The sequence below is a fragment of the Boleophthalmus pectinirostris genome, unplaced genomic scaffold, assembly GCF_026225935.1.
Source record: "Boleophthalmus pectinirostris isolate CB_2022bp ecotype Guang Dong unplaced genomic scaffold, ASM2622593v1 HiC_scaffold_8, whole genome shotgun sequence".
NCBI classification, from domain to species: domain Eukaryota; kingdom Metazoa; phylum Chordata; class Actinopteri; order Gobiiformes; family Gobiidae; genus Boleophthalmus; species Boleophthalmus pectinirostris.
The window spans coordinates 36123225-36137705 of NW_026571515.1; the positions used below are offsets into that span (position 1 = coordinate 36123225).

Below are 14481 nucleotides of genomic sequence, written 5' to 3' on the forward strand. Positions count from 1 at the left end.
ACAGTGTGCCTTATATATTACCTTATGTATTCATTCTGGTCATGCTTACTGACCTCAAACCAGTTTTCGCATATATTCCACTGAGTCGTGTTCTTTAGTTCAACAGAAGCTGACCGCATCAGCGCACAAGGAGCTATCCTAAACAAATATGCGCAAAGCTGCATTAAACACATTATTACTCAATCTATTTGAGTTCTCCTCATAGGAAATAAAAAAGTCTCAAGTCTCAAGTTCGTCTGTTTGTTTCTCTTAATGGGCCTTATAATCCAGTGCGCCTTATGTATGAAAATAGATGAGAGAATTCAACATTTTTGTTATTGCGCCTGATAATCCGAAAAATACAGTAATACTAATTGTTCAGAGAGACACGTTCACCCAGTCAACAATAAAATATCCTCATTAATGTTCAATAATCATGATAAATTTATTTTGTGATTTATGAATAATGTCCATTGACTTGGGTTGTGATGATTTGTGAATTTTAAAATACGGGTCCCAAGAAAAAAGTTTGGGAAACACTGGTATAAGCAGGTCTTGAGATAAAAATAAATCTGCTGCGTACCCTCTGTATCCAGTTGTAATGGGTTTTATTGTCATTGTGAATCTGGAAGTATATAGTTAGCATGCTGATTGTTGTTGTCTATGAGAATCGTAAAAAGCGTTTATGAACCCTGTCGCTGTGAATAGTTAGGATGCGCTGGGGAATAACTTTGGACTACTGCAAACCATTTAAAATGAATTATCGCTTTCAATAGGGATGCACCGATCCAGTTTTTTTTGGTTCTGATACCGATACTTGGACTTTAAATATCTGCCAATACCCGATATTAATTGACACCAGTGCAGGGTTGGCACAGTTAACTTATCACACAAGAGGTCCAAATGTGTCATTCAACTGTTATTTCCTCTTCAATTCGAGCAGCTTCGTATGAAAACTCACACCTTATGACAGTAAAAATCTGAAGCAGGATCTTTAATTCCAAGTATTTAAGAGACAGATTGCAGGTTCTAAAACTGACATTTCCTCGTACTGATGAATCACAATTTCGTAATTTCTGAACATCAACTGTCCAGACTTTTAATCATCACTGTACAACCATAGATGGGACAAAGGAGTGGACTAAGGGAGTGTGACGTCACCCTTAACGTCCGGCTCCAGTCAAATTAAGCTCACAGAGGCCGGCAGTTATGGAGCAAATTTGGAGATGAGGTCCATATTTGGAAAAGAGCCAACTTATGCCTTCCTAAGAATGCATTTCCAAATACTGTATCAGATATTTAACACATAATAACGACAAAGTGGCACAATACTGAATAAAAAGGGTCCAATTAGTATCGCTCAGCCCCTTTGACTTGTGTTGTATGGTGTGGTTGTGTGCTGTATTGTATTGTGTTGCATGGTTTTGTATTGTAGTAGATATTTGGCCGTACATCTTTGGTGCTTTGTTTGTGTTCCCCTCTCCTCCAGCCTGAGCTAATCTCATCATAAACGCCCACGTCCTCTGGCTGCAGCCGCGATGAAGAACAGATTTCAGAACAGAATGAAATGAGCAGGGAGGAGAGGAGAGGAGGAGAGAGGAGTTTCAGAGAGGAAGAGAGAGGTGAGATCAAAAAGGGGGGGGGGGGGGGGGGGGGGGGTGAACGGGGGGGGGGGTAGAGAGAGGAGAGGAAAAAGAATGGACGGAGAGAGAGGAGGAGAGGGGTTTTGAGAAGGGAGGAAAGAATAGAGAATTGGCAGGTGAGAGATGGGATGGATGGGAGAGAATGAAAGAATAGGGTGGAAAACAGGAGTGGTGAAGGAGAAAATGAGCGGGGGGAAGAGATGGCAGAGGGGAGCGTGAATGAGAGAGAGCGAGAGAGAGGCAAGGCAAGTTTATTTGTATAGCACAATTCATACACAAAGTAATTCAAAGAGCTTTACAGAAAAAGAAAGACATTAAAATCACAATACAAACAAATCAAAACATAATAATCATCATGAAATTAAAAAGAGAGACATTAAATGAGAGAGAAAAGTGTGGAATGAAAAATGAAAACCTTTCAGTCATATGCACAGCTAAACAGAACTAGCCTGATTCATCAGTCGGTTTCACTTCGAAACTGTCTGACCTCGCAGCATTAGGATTCGTTTGCTCGACAGTAGGAGGGTCCTTTTTTAAATGTAACCAATCGCTGCTATTTGGTCGTGACGTATGTAATGTGCTGCTAACGGGGCTAACTGGTCTATTAAGCTTTTCCCAAATCACGTAGGAAGAAGGGCAATAACAGCTTTTCCCTTGATAAAATTCACCAAACATTCTCTTTGTTCCAGCTTTAAATCCTCAATTTCGGGAATCGTTGCCAACACAGAATGTCTAGCTCTTCGCTGATTGGCTGGTGCCCGAACTCGCACTTCTGGGGTTCTTGCAAACCATCTAGTGTATTCTGATTCCTGACCTAGTCGCTGGAGAGAAATTAAGTGGAGGCACTAGATGGCGCCAGCCTGGCTAAAACAGAACTGTTTTGAGCCTGGATTTAGACAGTGTCAAAGTAGAGGTCTGTCTCACATGTTACAGATTTTAGCTGCATGAATCTGAAACGCTGACTCCCCGTGTTTAGCCCTGACTCTGGGCACCAGCAGGAGAGGCCAATCCCTGAGATTCTCAAAGAGTGTGAGATGGTTCATGTCTGAGATGTACTTTGGTGCTGGGCCTGGGAGAGGCTTGTACACAAGCAGAGCCACTTTAAAGTCTCTGAGCCACAGGAGGCAATGGAGAGACCGGAGCACAGGATGCATGTGCTTGGACTTCCTGGTTCGAGTCAGGACCCGAGCAGCAGCATTCTGGATGTACTGCAGCTGCCTCACAGCGTGTTTGTAGAGGCCAGTGAGCAGACAGTTACAGTAGTCTAACCTACTGGAGACAAACGCATGGATAAGTCTCTCCAAGTCTGCTTTAGACCTGTGATTTTTGCTGTGTTTTAATGGTAAAACACTGCAGGTATTATTGATGCATTGATGTTGCTGTTAAAGTTCAAGTCTGAGTCCATTATTAGCCCTAGATTTCTAGCCTCAGAAAGAGAGAGGGACCAGGGTAAGAAAGAGAATGAGAAAGAGGACTAGTTAGAATCACAGTGTGAGTGCAGCCAATGGTACAAGAGCATAAGAGCACATGGGAATAGAAAAGAAAGTACTATGATTTAAAGTTCACATTCTGTTTTTTTTATTAACATTGTGGTGTCAGAATCAGTATTGCATATTGAGTCTTTTATTCCTACTACCAATATATACAATGCAAAAATACTGTTGTAGAGCATTCCTTGAGATGTTAAAAAATCCCTAAAAATGGTGTTTACAACTTAGAATTCTGTGCTCACTCTGTATTAAGTCTCGCATTGAGTCCACGTGGTCCTGGGGTTGTCTGATTGGCTCGGGGGCAAGTGCTGGCTCAGGATTGGCCGGAAATCCCCGTAACAGGTGCAGAACGAGGAAGAGGAATTCTGTTCTGTTACAAATAAACTCTAGGGACGTGCGCTAATGCGGCTAATGCCATGAAAAAGTCACTGCTCCATCGGATCAGTCTCTGTTTGCAACACTCATCTGTCTGCACTGTAAACATCTACTGTAGGACTTCTGACTCGTCCCAATATTATTTTGAAATCACATAATTTTGGACAAAGTCTGTTGAAGTCTTGTATTAGCTTTTTTCAAGCAGGATGTATTACAGACAGGCCTATTTAAACTGCGTATCTAAAAGTACCTATTTGTTGCTGTAGTTGTTTATTTTTACAGTGTAGTCTGCTTTTGTCACTTTGCTGGCACATTCTCTCCATTTCTTATCACCCTGACACCCTCCTCCTCTCTCTCTCTCTCTCTCTGTCTGTCTATCTCTCCCTCCACTCCCTCCATGCTCTCTTTATCATCTCTCTCTCCTCCTCTCTCTTTGCCTCTCTCTTATTTCTCCATTCTCACCTCTCTCTTCCTTATCCTCTCTCCCTCATTCTGTCTCTTTACCCTTCACCCCTCTCTCTCTTTCTCTCTCTCTCTCTCTGCCTTGTTGTTTCTCTCTCCCACTTTCCCCATCCCGCCTCCCTACTCTCTCTCCTCTTTTCTACACCCCTCCCTCCATCCTGCCTTTCTCTCGCTCCCTCTTTTGCTCTCTCTCTATATATATATCTCTCTGTCTCTCTCCCTCCATCCTCTGTCTCTCTCTGTCTCTCTCTGTCGCTCTTTCTGTCTCTCTCTCTCTGTCTCTCTTGCTTTCGTTCTTTCTGTTTCAATCCTGCTTTCTGTCTCTCTCTCTTTGTCTCGCTTTCTCTCTGTCTCTCTTTCGCTCTTCCTGTCTCTATCCCAATTTCTGTCTCTCTCTTTATGTCTCTTTCTCTCTCTCTCTGTCTCTCTCCCTCCATCCTCTGTCTCTCTTTTTATGTCTCTATTTCGTTGTCTCTCTCTCTCGCTCTCTGTCTCTCTCTACCTCTCTGTCTCTATCTCTCTTTCCCTATCTCTCTCTCTCTCTCTCTCTCTCTTTATGTCTCTCTTTCTCTCTCCGTCTCTCTCTATCTCTCTCCCGTTCCCTCTCTTTCTCTCCCTCCGTCCATCTCCTCCTCCGGTGTGTGTTTGCAAGCCTGGGAAAAGCATAGGCCATAAACAATGGGTGGCACAAAGCGAGCACCTGCTTCCTGTCTGTGGGCTCATGTTAAATGTGTGCGCACAAATAGAAGCTTGCTGTTAGCATGGCGCGCTCTTACCGTACAACACTGAGGAGAATTAGCAGATAAATCCACATCACCGCACTTTATATGACACAGGCCTGTTTACGGAGTTTTATGGCCTATACAGTGAGACGCTCGGACACATGTGGCCAGGGAATCATATTACAGGGCCTATATTGCGTTAAAGATTTATTGTGTAAATTTTCTGGTGGAGAGTCTGAAGCCTGAGATGTTTTTATTTTTGCTTTGTCTAGAATGGCTGTAGACCTGCAGTTGTTTGATCGATTAATCGGTCTGAAATCTTAGTCGACTAGAATTTGTATTAATCAACTTATCATTTAATTTAGATTGATTTAATCTGTTTTTATATAAATACATTGTTTCCTAGTACTTTTTTTTCTGCATAAATAGTAGTTTTTGCATGAAGTCCCCCTGCAGGTATAGTCTTTTGAGTGAGGTTTGGGTCAGAAACCACAGAAATCTTCAGCCACGCCCCCTTTTTAGTCAACTAATCCATTAGCAGCACATGTATTTAAACAACCCAAAACTACTTTATGTCACTACAGGCCCCGAATGTTTCACAGTATGATATTAAATGTGTCTAACTCCATGGAGGGAAGTAGGTGAAGCCTTCAGGCCAAGTTACCGGTCAGATTTGTGGAGAGGTGATCCTACTCACAGTAAGAATCTCTTCTGGTCAGTCACAACCTCTCCCAGATCCTGTTTGAACCGATCCAGATTTTTCCAGTGCCAATACTGACTCTGATACTATAGCTTTAAGCAGGGGTCTCCAACCTTTTTTCCCTCCAGTGAGCTACTTTTACAAAACAAACGTGCCAGAGAGCTACTCATTTTAACGGCTGCAAGAAATGTTGTAATTATGAGAGCCACGGTGTTAGATAGGAACAGTTAGAGGCCTATAAAACATAAACCATTATCCATTTATTAGTGCTGAAAGTAAAGTTAGGCATGAAAATGATACATTTACAATTTTAACAGTCATTCTATTCATCAAATTTTAGTTATTCAGCACAAAACTTATAATTCAGAAATTCTTTGGTGAGATACTTTGGAGGAGATGGAGAGCTACAGGTTGGAGACCACTGGCTTTAAGTATCTGCTGATACTCAATATCAGTCGATACTGGTGCAGAGACTGAAAACAGCATTTATTGTCTTAAAAAAAATACTGTTCTGTAGCAACTTTGTATGAATAAAAGTTCAAACATTATGAAACTTTCTGGGCTGTCAACAACTGGTCTTGCTGCATCAATATATAAGTCCAACCAGAATATCAGCTGAACTGATATTTAATAATAATAATGATGCATCAGTTTTATATAGTGCTTTCCTGGACACTCAGAGATGCTTTACAGAGCATTATTCATTCACTCCACTTGGTGGCAGCTAGCTATAATAGCCACAGCTGCCCTGGGGAAGACTGACAGAACTGAGGCTGCCAATCTGAACCATTGGCTCCTCCGACCACCACCATTACTCACGCACACACCACTTTCATAAAAGGCAATGTGTGTGAAGTGCCTTGCATAAGAACACAACAACTTGCGCCCCACCTTGGCACCTGATTTTCCCAGTGGTCTCCCCTCCAAGTACTAACCAGGTCCAGCCCTGCTTAGCTTCTGAGATCTGACGAGATCTTTGACGAGACTTTGACAAGCTGGTATGGCCACAATTTGGAAGCCGATATTTGATCTAGCAAAATTTTACCAGTACCAGTATCGGATCAGTCCATCCCTAGTTAGCAGTAAGATTCTTTCCGATGGTCAGTCCACAAGCCCACTACATCACCCATGCTCTAACACAACAATTCTCAATATATATAAAGCATGATACAAAACTGTACACCACTTCACAACCCTGATTGATGTGCAGTAATTTCATAGCAGGATGCACGCTGATTGTATTGTGATATTGCTCTGAAGGGGGAGCAATAGGACAAGGGGACACAGAACTTCATAAATGAAAGTGAAACTTATTAAACATGTCAATACGTTGTGAATATAGCATTTTCAAACAATCACAGGTAACATGATCTAAATAAGTTATGAGTCAACAGCATACCCTCTTTAAATATGTTTTATTGAAAACTGTGGTCTAGCCTGTCATATACAATTTAACACAAGACCTTTTCAAAGATCAGAGGAAGGTTGCAGTTAAGGGCTTTGGACAAGCCCTGTACAATTCAATACAATACACCTATACAGGCTTTTCCTCACTTAACAGCTGCAGGCCAATCGATAGCCCTGAGCCACTGTAGGATCGTACAAGTCGATACAGCGCTCACACAAAACCCGGCGTCGCCACGGAGATCTAACATGGCCGCCTTCCTTCACATAGCGCTGTTTGGAGAGTTCTGGAGGTGTCAGGTGCACAGCAAAGGTCTTGTGGTTCAAAACGCTGAATCTTTATCGATCACATGCGGTACAGTGCGGTCAGACATTTGAGACCAGAGGACTAAAGGGAATCCCCACTCTGCTACGGGGAGTACAGGATGTCAACGTTGGTCGATTTTACAATTAAACTTTATTATCGATGTGGCTGTGGTATGGTATTCTTGGTGCGCTGGGGTATGTGGTGCTGACTCTACACAATGCTCTGTTTAAAGCTTTGTTAGACTTTAATCTGAGCTTTGTTTAACACAATCTGACCAGGAAGAGATTGCTTAGTTGGAATTACAACAGGAAAGCTGGTTTGTGCTGTTAAACAAGTCTCTCACGGATAAAATTACAGTCACAAGTTAGGAATTTGATTTTCAGTAAAAAGGTGAGAGTAACTAACAGGAACATGAACACTCGTATTGATCACAGACAGCTGAAAATGTGCAAAAAACATTCTGCCATACACACACATGTAGAACAACCCCAGCATGATGTCACTGCAAATTATCAGTTCATTAACCAAGACATCATAGGAGAGATGCTGGTGCCAGGTTGTAGAATGAAAGCTAATTTACACCTGTAGTCCCTGAGCAGGCGGGTGGAAATACTGAAAATATGTATATGTTGAGTATAGAGACCAAAAATAAAGTAAACAGATATTACCTAGGGTCACTTTATATATTAACAGGTTTAAAAGCAAGCTAATACCTGATTTAATCATTGTAAACAACATATTGCCACCTGCTTCTCTCCTCAAAGATACATTTAAAGGAATTGTAGAACAGAATCAGCCTCAGTCAAGTCTTTCATTTGGCTTGCCAGTTTCAATGCTGGTTTCAAATTTAGTTTAAATGCAAAATGCTTCTCTATCTGTACTCTATCTGCAGGGTCTGGCAACACAGGTTCAGTTGTGATTGTAGTACTTTTTTTTTTTTTTTTTTTTAAAGAGCCCAGAATACATGCAGTTCCTTTAATGCCGTACTGCAGAACATTCTAGGCCAGGATCTATTTATTATTCGGCCACCCCTATATTCTCACCTAAAAGTGTAACATTATATTCTATAGAATGCTGTGTTTGCCTCTTTATAATGAAACTCAAATGTTCCAGAGGAGGAGAGGGAATTCCGTCCAGTTGGAGTGACTCAGAGCTGAGTCAGGAGCAGGTGTCCACACTCAGAATATCCACAATCAGCCCCAGATCTGAGCGTCAGCGCGAGTGAGCCTGGAGCGCACCAGCGTGAGGGAGCCTGAGTCTGCGAAGCATACGGAGAAGCAACTGTGTGTGTGGAGCTCAGAGGAGGTGCAATACGCTACAACAGGAGGCACAGGGAGGAGGAGGTACCAGTACTACAGGGCTTTGGAATCTTCATCTCATCCTCTAACTATTGATAGGCTACTGTGCAGTGACATAGGGCTGGGGGTGTTCTACATGTATCTCTAATGGAAAGCTCAGATTATGTTAAAATAAAGCAGATATTAAATTCTAACAAGTCTAAGATAGAGCAGTGCTTACAGTTAGCATCACATCCCAAGGGGACGTCCATGATATCAGCTGCAAAGTATCAACCAGCTGATCCAGTAACAATAAGCTCTGGGGGTAATAGCGCCCAACAACCTGACTGTTAGCAGCACTACTTCCTGTCCAATTGTTTCCTATCTCTGTGTTTTTGTTGAGTCGTGCTAAAATGAGTAAATATTTAAAGATAAGGCAGTGAACAGGGAGCTGCGGATGTCACAACATGTTAACGACACAAATCAAATCAGTTACTTTGGATTTTAATCTGTTGTTTATTTTTTATGTTTTAAGATTTGAATAAAAGTGACTGTCAGCTTTGAGACACAGTGAGGTAGATAGCGTGCTGCTGTACACAGAGCCTATTGCTGGGTCATTCCCCCTTAGTTCACCCCAAAAAATTGCAATTTGAACCCTCACATTGTCTAATTGCAAAGGTGGGGGTAAGTGAAGTTCTAGGCAAATTTGTGTGAAAATAAAAATGAAAAACCCCTCCAGATTTTTTATATGTTGTAGTAGATGTGTAGGGCTAAATTTTTTCTGTTGGTGTCATTGAGGTCGGGCGTGTCCTTTACTGTCAATTTCAAGGTCAAAGTATAGGTCAAAAGGTAATTCATCTCAGTTCATGAAGTCCTCAAATGCAAAAATAATAATAAAATTTAGATTCCTTACGATTTCCCCTTTCCAGAGATACCTTTTTGATATCGGACTGGTAGTTGCTGAGTAAATGCAATTTGAAATTTTGCAACCACTCAAAAAAGTGCAAAATGAAATTGTGATATCTCTGAAACTGTTGGTCCGAACAAACAAAAATTTTAAATCTTGGCTTTTCTGGCTATGATTTACCTATATACCAACTTTAATCAAAATTTGACAAAGTAGGGCTTAACTTATTGGGTGAACTGAGGTGGACTAACCCTGCTGCTCATGCTGTTTGAGCTCTTGTCCCTTATATGTGCAGAAGGCTCTAGAATCACACCATAGACCATGACAAACCTCTGTCCTGTCTTGTCAAACCCAAGACGCTCATTCCTATCACATGTCTCTCAAATGTTAACGATATCTGCATTAGAAAATTCTTCTATTCAGAACAAAATATATGTTGTTAATGAGACTCTGTGATTTTGTTATTGGTGACTTGTTATTACAAAATCCAGACTTTCCTAGAGCGTGACCTCTTATCTAAAAGACCTGAATTCCGAAGAGCACATGAACACAGCAAATCTCCCACTCATGATAAAAGACCAGATTATCTGTGTGGCACTCTCTATTGAGTTCTACACATTATCAGTCTAATGGCTCTCACTGAAAAAGATAGGGAAATCTGGCTTCTGCTCAAAACCACAGTCTTGCCCTCTGATTGGTCCAGTCTCTCCCTATTTATTTGTTTTGGAAATCAACCAGTGTGGGATTTTTCCATAGTCTATGCAAACAGCAATCAATCATTCAGCCAAACAACATACAAATGATCTTGGATGATGATCTTGTTGTAAAAATGCACAACAACAAAATGTATATGAACATTTAGAGTGAGATTTAAACAAATGTTCCCCCAATGGTTACTTACTCTCCCAGTTACAGTTTTTCAATGTAGATTTTTAGCTAGGGCGACCAGATTGACAAAGTAAAAACTGGGAGATTGCTGTTTTTTTAGTGGTTGGTAATAATAAAACTGTGAAACGAGTGCATAATTAAGGAAAATTGTTATGCAGAGACCATTCATGACTAACATGTGAGTCAGTATAGTCACGTTTTCTTTGTGTTTTGGTCATTTTTAAGCTTTTCTGTATTTTACCTAAAGAAATGACAGTGTATGCTCTTTACAGTCTGCAGGTATCAAAAAAATTGTCAAAAGTAGGGCCATCTGGGACATTTCTTGTATAAAACTGGGCCAAATCACTGGTTTTGGATAAATCTGGTGGGACAGGGGATACACAAATAAATAATAAATAGGGATGTCTGGTCACCCTATTTTTAGCTCAAACATCTGTAACTGAAGTGCAAGTCCCATAGATATAAATGGACATACCTAACCCGCTACCCACCGTGTTCCAGTTGATAAACAAGCATGGGTGTACTTATGGCTCCATTGACTCCAGCTCCAATTGACTTTACGCTGATAAACTGTAACTCCTCTTTCTGTAACTGCTGCTGCAAGGCCTGTCATTTTGGTCTTAAAATGTTCGTATTAATCCACTGTACATGATCCTGGTGTTTTTATTTCGCTATTGGCCAACAAATTTCTATTCTTAATATGAAACTCTGCTCCTAATTCGCCCCTATAACTGATAGCCTGAACGCTATGGGTGACGTCACACTCCCTTAGTCCACTTCTTTATACAGTCTATGGCAAGACCGACTAAGAACTTTAATGCCATACTGTGGAAAATTCTACACAATAACATCTTTATGGAGATGAGACTTGGTTGACTATTTACTACGGTGACCAAACGTCCTTATATACCTGGGGCAGTCCTAGTTTTGAGCCCTGTGTAGCCTGTCCCAGCAGATTTATCCAAAAGCAGTGATTTGTCCCATTTTTATACAAGAAATGTCCCTGGTGTCCCTATTTATGACCAATTTGATCCCTGCCAACAGTACAGAGAGGCATAAATTGGCATTTGTTGAGGTAAAATACAGAGAAGCTGCTTAAAAATGACCAAAACAAAGAAAATGTGACATGAATAGACAGAGTGCAGAACAGTTTTCCTTAATTACGCATTCGTTTCACAATTTTATTATTATCAACCACCCAAACCAGGAGTGCCCCAGTTATTTATTTTGTCAGTCCATCTTTCTAAACGTTTGTGTATAATTATTATCAATGTTTTTTCTTGCCATTCATTGCTCTTGCGATCGATCCATTCTGGGGAAATCTCCTCTCTCCTCCCGCTGAGCTACTCCATGGAGCTCATTGATTTTTGATCGAGCTTGGTTTTTCTGTGCAGGCCTTTTGTTTAATTCATGACTTCACTCCAGAGCCCTGATGCTAGCACTAATACTATGCTAATGCTATGCTCGCGGTCAGTATTCTGCTCTTGCCTGATTGGTAATGGCCTGGAGCGTTCGAGAGCTCTGTGTCTCCTTTATGATTATGTGAAGATGCCTTGATTGTCTGTTCTCCAGAGAAATTGCACAATAGAATCGTGCATTACTTACACTGCAAAAAAGCTATTGCCTCTTAATGTGAGCCAAATAAAAATAAAGGACACCACACACTACAGGAGAATTTGCCCAAGTTTTGGCTACGATTTGCTTTTCCCCTTTGAGTCTTTGTGTGCGATTTTGAAGCCGCTGTGCTCCTCGTGTGTGTGTCAGTGTGACTCTGAGCTGCTCTGTCAGATCATTAAACATCAGCAACGCTACGGAAACAGCCAATAAAACAGAGTGTCAATGGCAGGCGGGGTGATGTACACAGAGATGCAAAGTACAAACTCGGGAAATAGTGAAAATAATGAGAAGCCTTTATTACTCAGCTCTCGTAAAGCTGTACATTTTAAGTGCAGCATCTCATCCACATTATCCATAGAAACTGTCCTCTGCAAATAACGGCATCCAGTCCACAAAACTGCACTATTAATCCAGTTTGAGGAGTTCTTTAAAAGTAAAAAGGCCAGAGTAGTTCCTCCCGTGTGTCTGTTTACGTCCACACAGCACGGATCAAGGTGAAGCTGCAGATTAGCGACAGTGACTCTCTACTTCCTGTGGACTTTATTGGCAGTCTATGCTTTAAAAATGATGTATAATGTAATAAGTATTGCACCACATGTAACGAATAATAACCCAGTTTTGTATCTAATCTAGAAGTGCAGCGCTCTGATCTTTTGAATGCTTTAGAGTCTGAAAGCAAGTGGTTTTACACTCGTTTTAGACAGGAAACAACTGATCACGCTCACGACTTTATAACCTGTGATCTGCAGACAGATCCCACAGCAGTCTTTGCGATTAGAGATTTTAAATCTCATAAGATTCTCCTTGTGTCTGTGGTGTGCTCTTTTTGTCAGACGTTTAAAAATCGTTTAAGACCGAAAAATCCTGTAGTGTGTGGCAGCCTTAACTTGCATTCAGAACACGAAGGTGCTGTATCTGATTTTTATGTCTTTATAGTTACATACATTATTGTAAAAACAGCTATTGATATTTTGCTGGGGGTGTTCTACATGTATCTCTATTGGGCGAGTGTTAATTATCAAAGTTACACAATGCACACATTAGCAAACACAGACACAAAAGTTTTAAGATAGAAGAAAAAAATACAAATTGGATTAAAAACACATTTTCAGGAGCCTGTGATCAATAGGAGCTTTCATGATTTGGTTTAGGTGTTTGATTTTCATCAAAAAGAGCTTGTGACTGTAATTTTATGTGTGAGAGACTTGTTTAACAGCACAAATCAGCTCACCCATTGTAATTCCAACCTAATAGTTTTTCTAGCCAGATTGTGTTAAAACAAAGCTCAGATTAAAGTCTAACTTGCATAACAGAGCTTTAGACAGAGCAGAGCCTACAGTTAGCATCACACTTCCCTGGAATGTTGATGACAGCTTGGGAAAAAAACTATGATTTTCAGATGTATTTCTAAATGGTCTTAGCTGGATCAGAACCAGAAGGAAGCAACTGCCAGAAACGGCAAATTTAATCCAAGCCCAGATGTTGACAGTTGAGAACTATGTGGAAAGATCTGCCAGTGACAATGCCAGACAGTTGTGAAATGTTCCTGGTTAAGTTCTGTGGTTGTGTCTTTAGGCAAGTCAAATCACCTCCTTTGTCTAGTATGAAAGTGGTGTGTGTGTGAGTAGTCAGCGGCAGCCTTACTTCTGTCAGTTTGTCTTTGGGTTTCTGTGGCTACAAGTGGAGTAAATTAGTATTATTTTTATTAAAAAGAATGCATAATATTGGGATTTTAAAGGTTATATATTACTCAAAATTGACTCTTGTGAGCTTTTATTTGTATTATAATGTTGTTACCTCCTCAAAAACATATCTGGAGTTGTGTTTTGTTTTATTCACACATGTTTTTCTTTATTATTAGTCCGTCTACAGCTCCAAAGCTCAAAATGCTCTGTTCCACCTTGTGATGTCATGTAGTGGTAGTTCTTTTCCTTTTAGTTCAGTAGAGATCGGCAATTCCAGGGCTCAAATGATCCAAATTATTCTAGTGAAGGTGTATTGATTTAAAAAACACATTGGAGCACTTCCTGTATTAGTAAATCTTTCCATCTTCATGGAGACTAAACCAGACCAAGTTACAAGTCAGATATGTGGAGAGAAAGATTCATAGTCAGAATATCTGTTTTTCTAGATATTTTTTAAATGGAGTACTTAATTTGATAATGATTTTAACCCTGTTTACATTACGTTTTACACTCGCACATCTTTGGCCCTTTTCTCCTCAGGACCTGCTCGGCATCGTCTCATTCTCTGTCCCGGAGATTTTCACTGGACCTAAAATGACTCCTTATCTTTGAGGCTATGGTGTTGAAAGCATTTTGAGTGACAGCGCGTTTGTGTTTTAGCTCCGTGTTCCTCCTGGGAATCCGTGTAAATGACCAAAGCTGGATCCCCTCTCCGCCCGGGGGAAATCAGACCTTCACACCAGCGCCGCCAGTGTCCCACAGGGGGCAGGAGAGAGGCAGGAGAGAGATCCACTGGTTTATTTATGTATGAGGAAAAGGCTGAGCATGGAGACCGGTGGCAGACGAGGTGTGGGATGTAAACAGCTTGTGAACACTGTGTGAATGCTGTGGTTTCAGATGACGTCAAAAGCTCCTATAGGCTTTAGAGTTGGACTGATATAAGGGCAGGTGAGATCTTCATTAGGGCTGGAGGACTTCCGTTTTTCTTGTATTAATCTTGTGATTGTATTGAAATACTGTAGCCC

At 40.9% G+C, this 14481-nt stretch overlaps 1 protein-coding gene across 3 annotated transcripts in view; it reads left to right on the top strand.

Moving 5' to 3' along the window:
• The window catches only part of pkig (protein kinase (cAMP-dependent, catalytic) inhibitor gamma), a 46746-nt gene that overhangs the window by 18089 nt on the left and 14176 nt on the right, over positions 1-14481 (top strand). Inside the window, exon 2 of one of the 3 annotated variants that reach the window (XM_055166257.1) lies at positions 8196-8425. The exons of the other annotated variants lie outside the window; for them this stretch is intronic. The gene's annotated coding sequence lies outside the window, so the exon portion shown is untranslated. The remainder of the gene's footprint in view (positions 1-8195; positions 8426-14481) is intronic. 3 annotated transcript variants of the gene reach the window in all.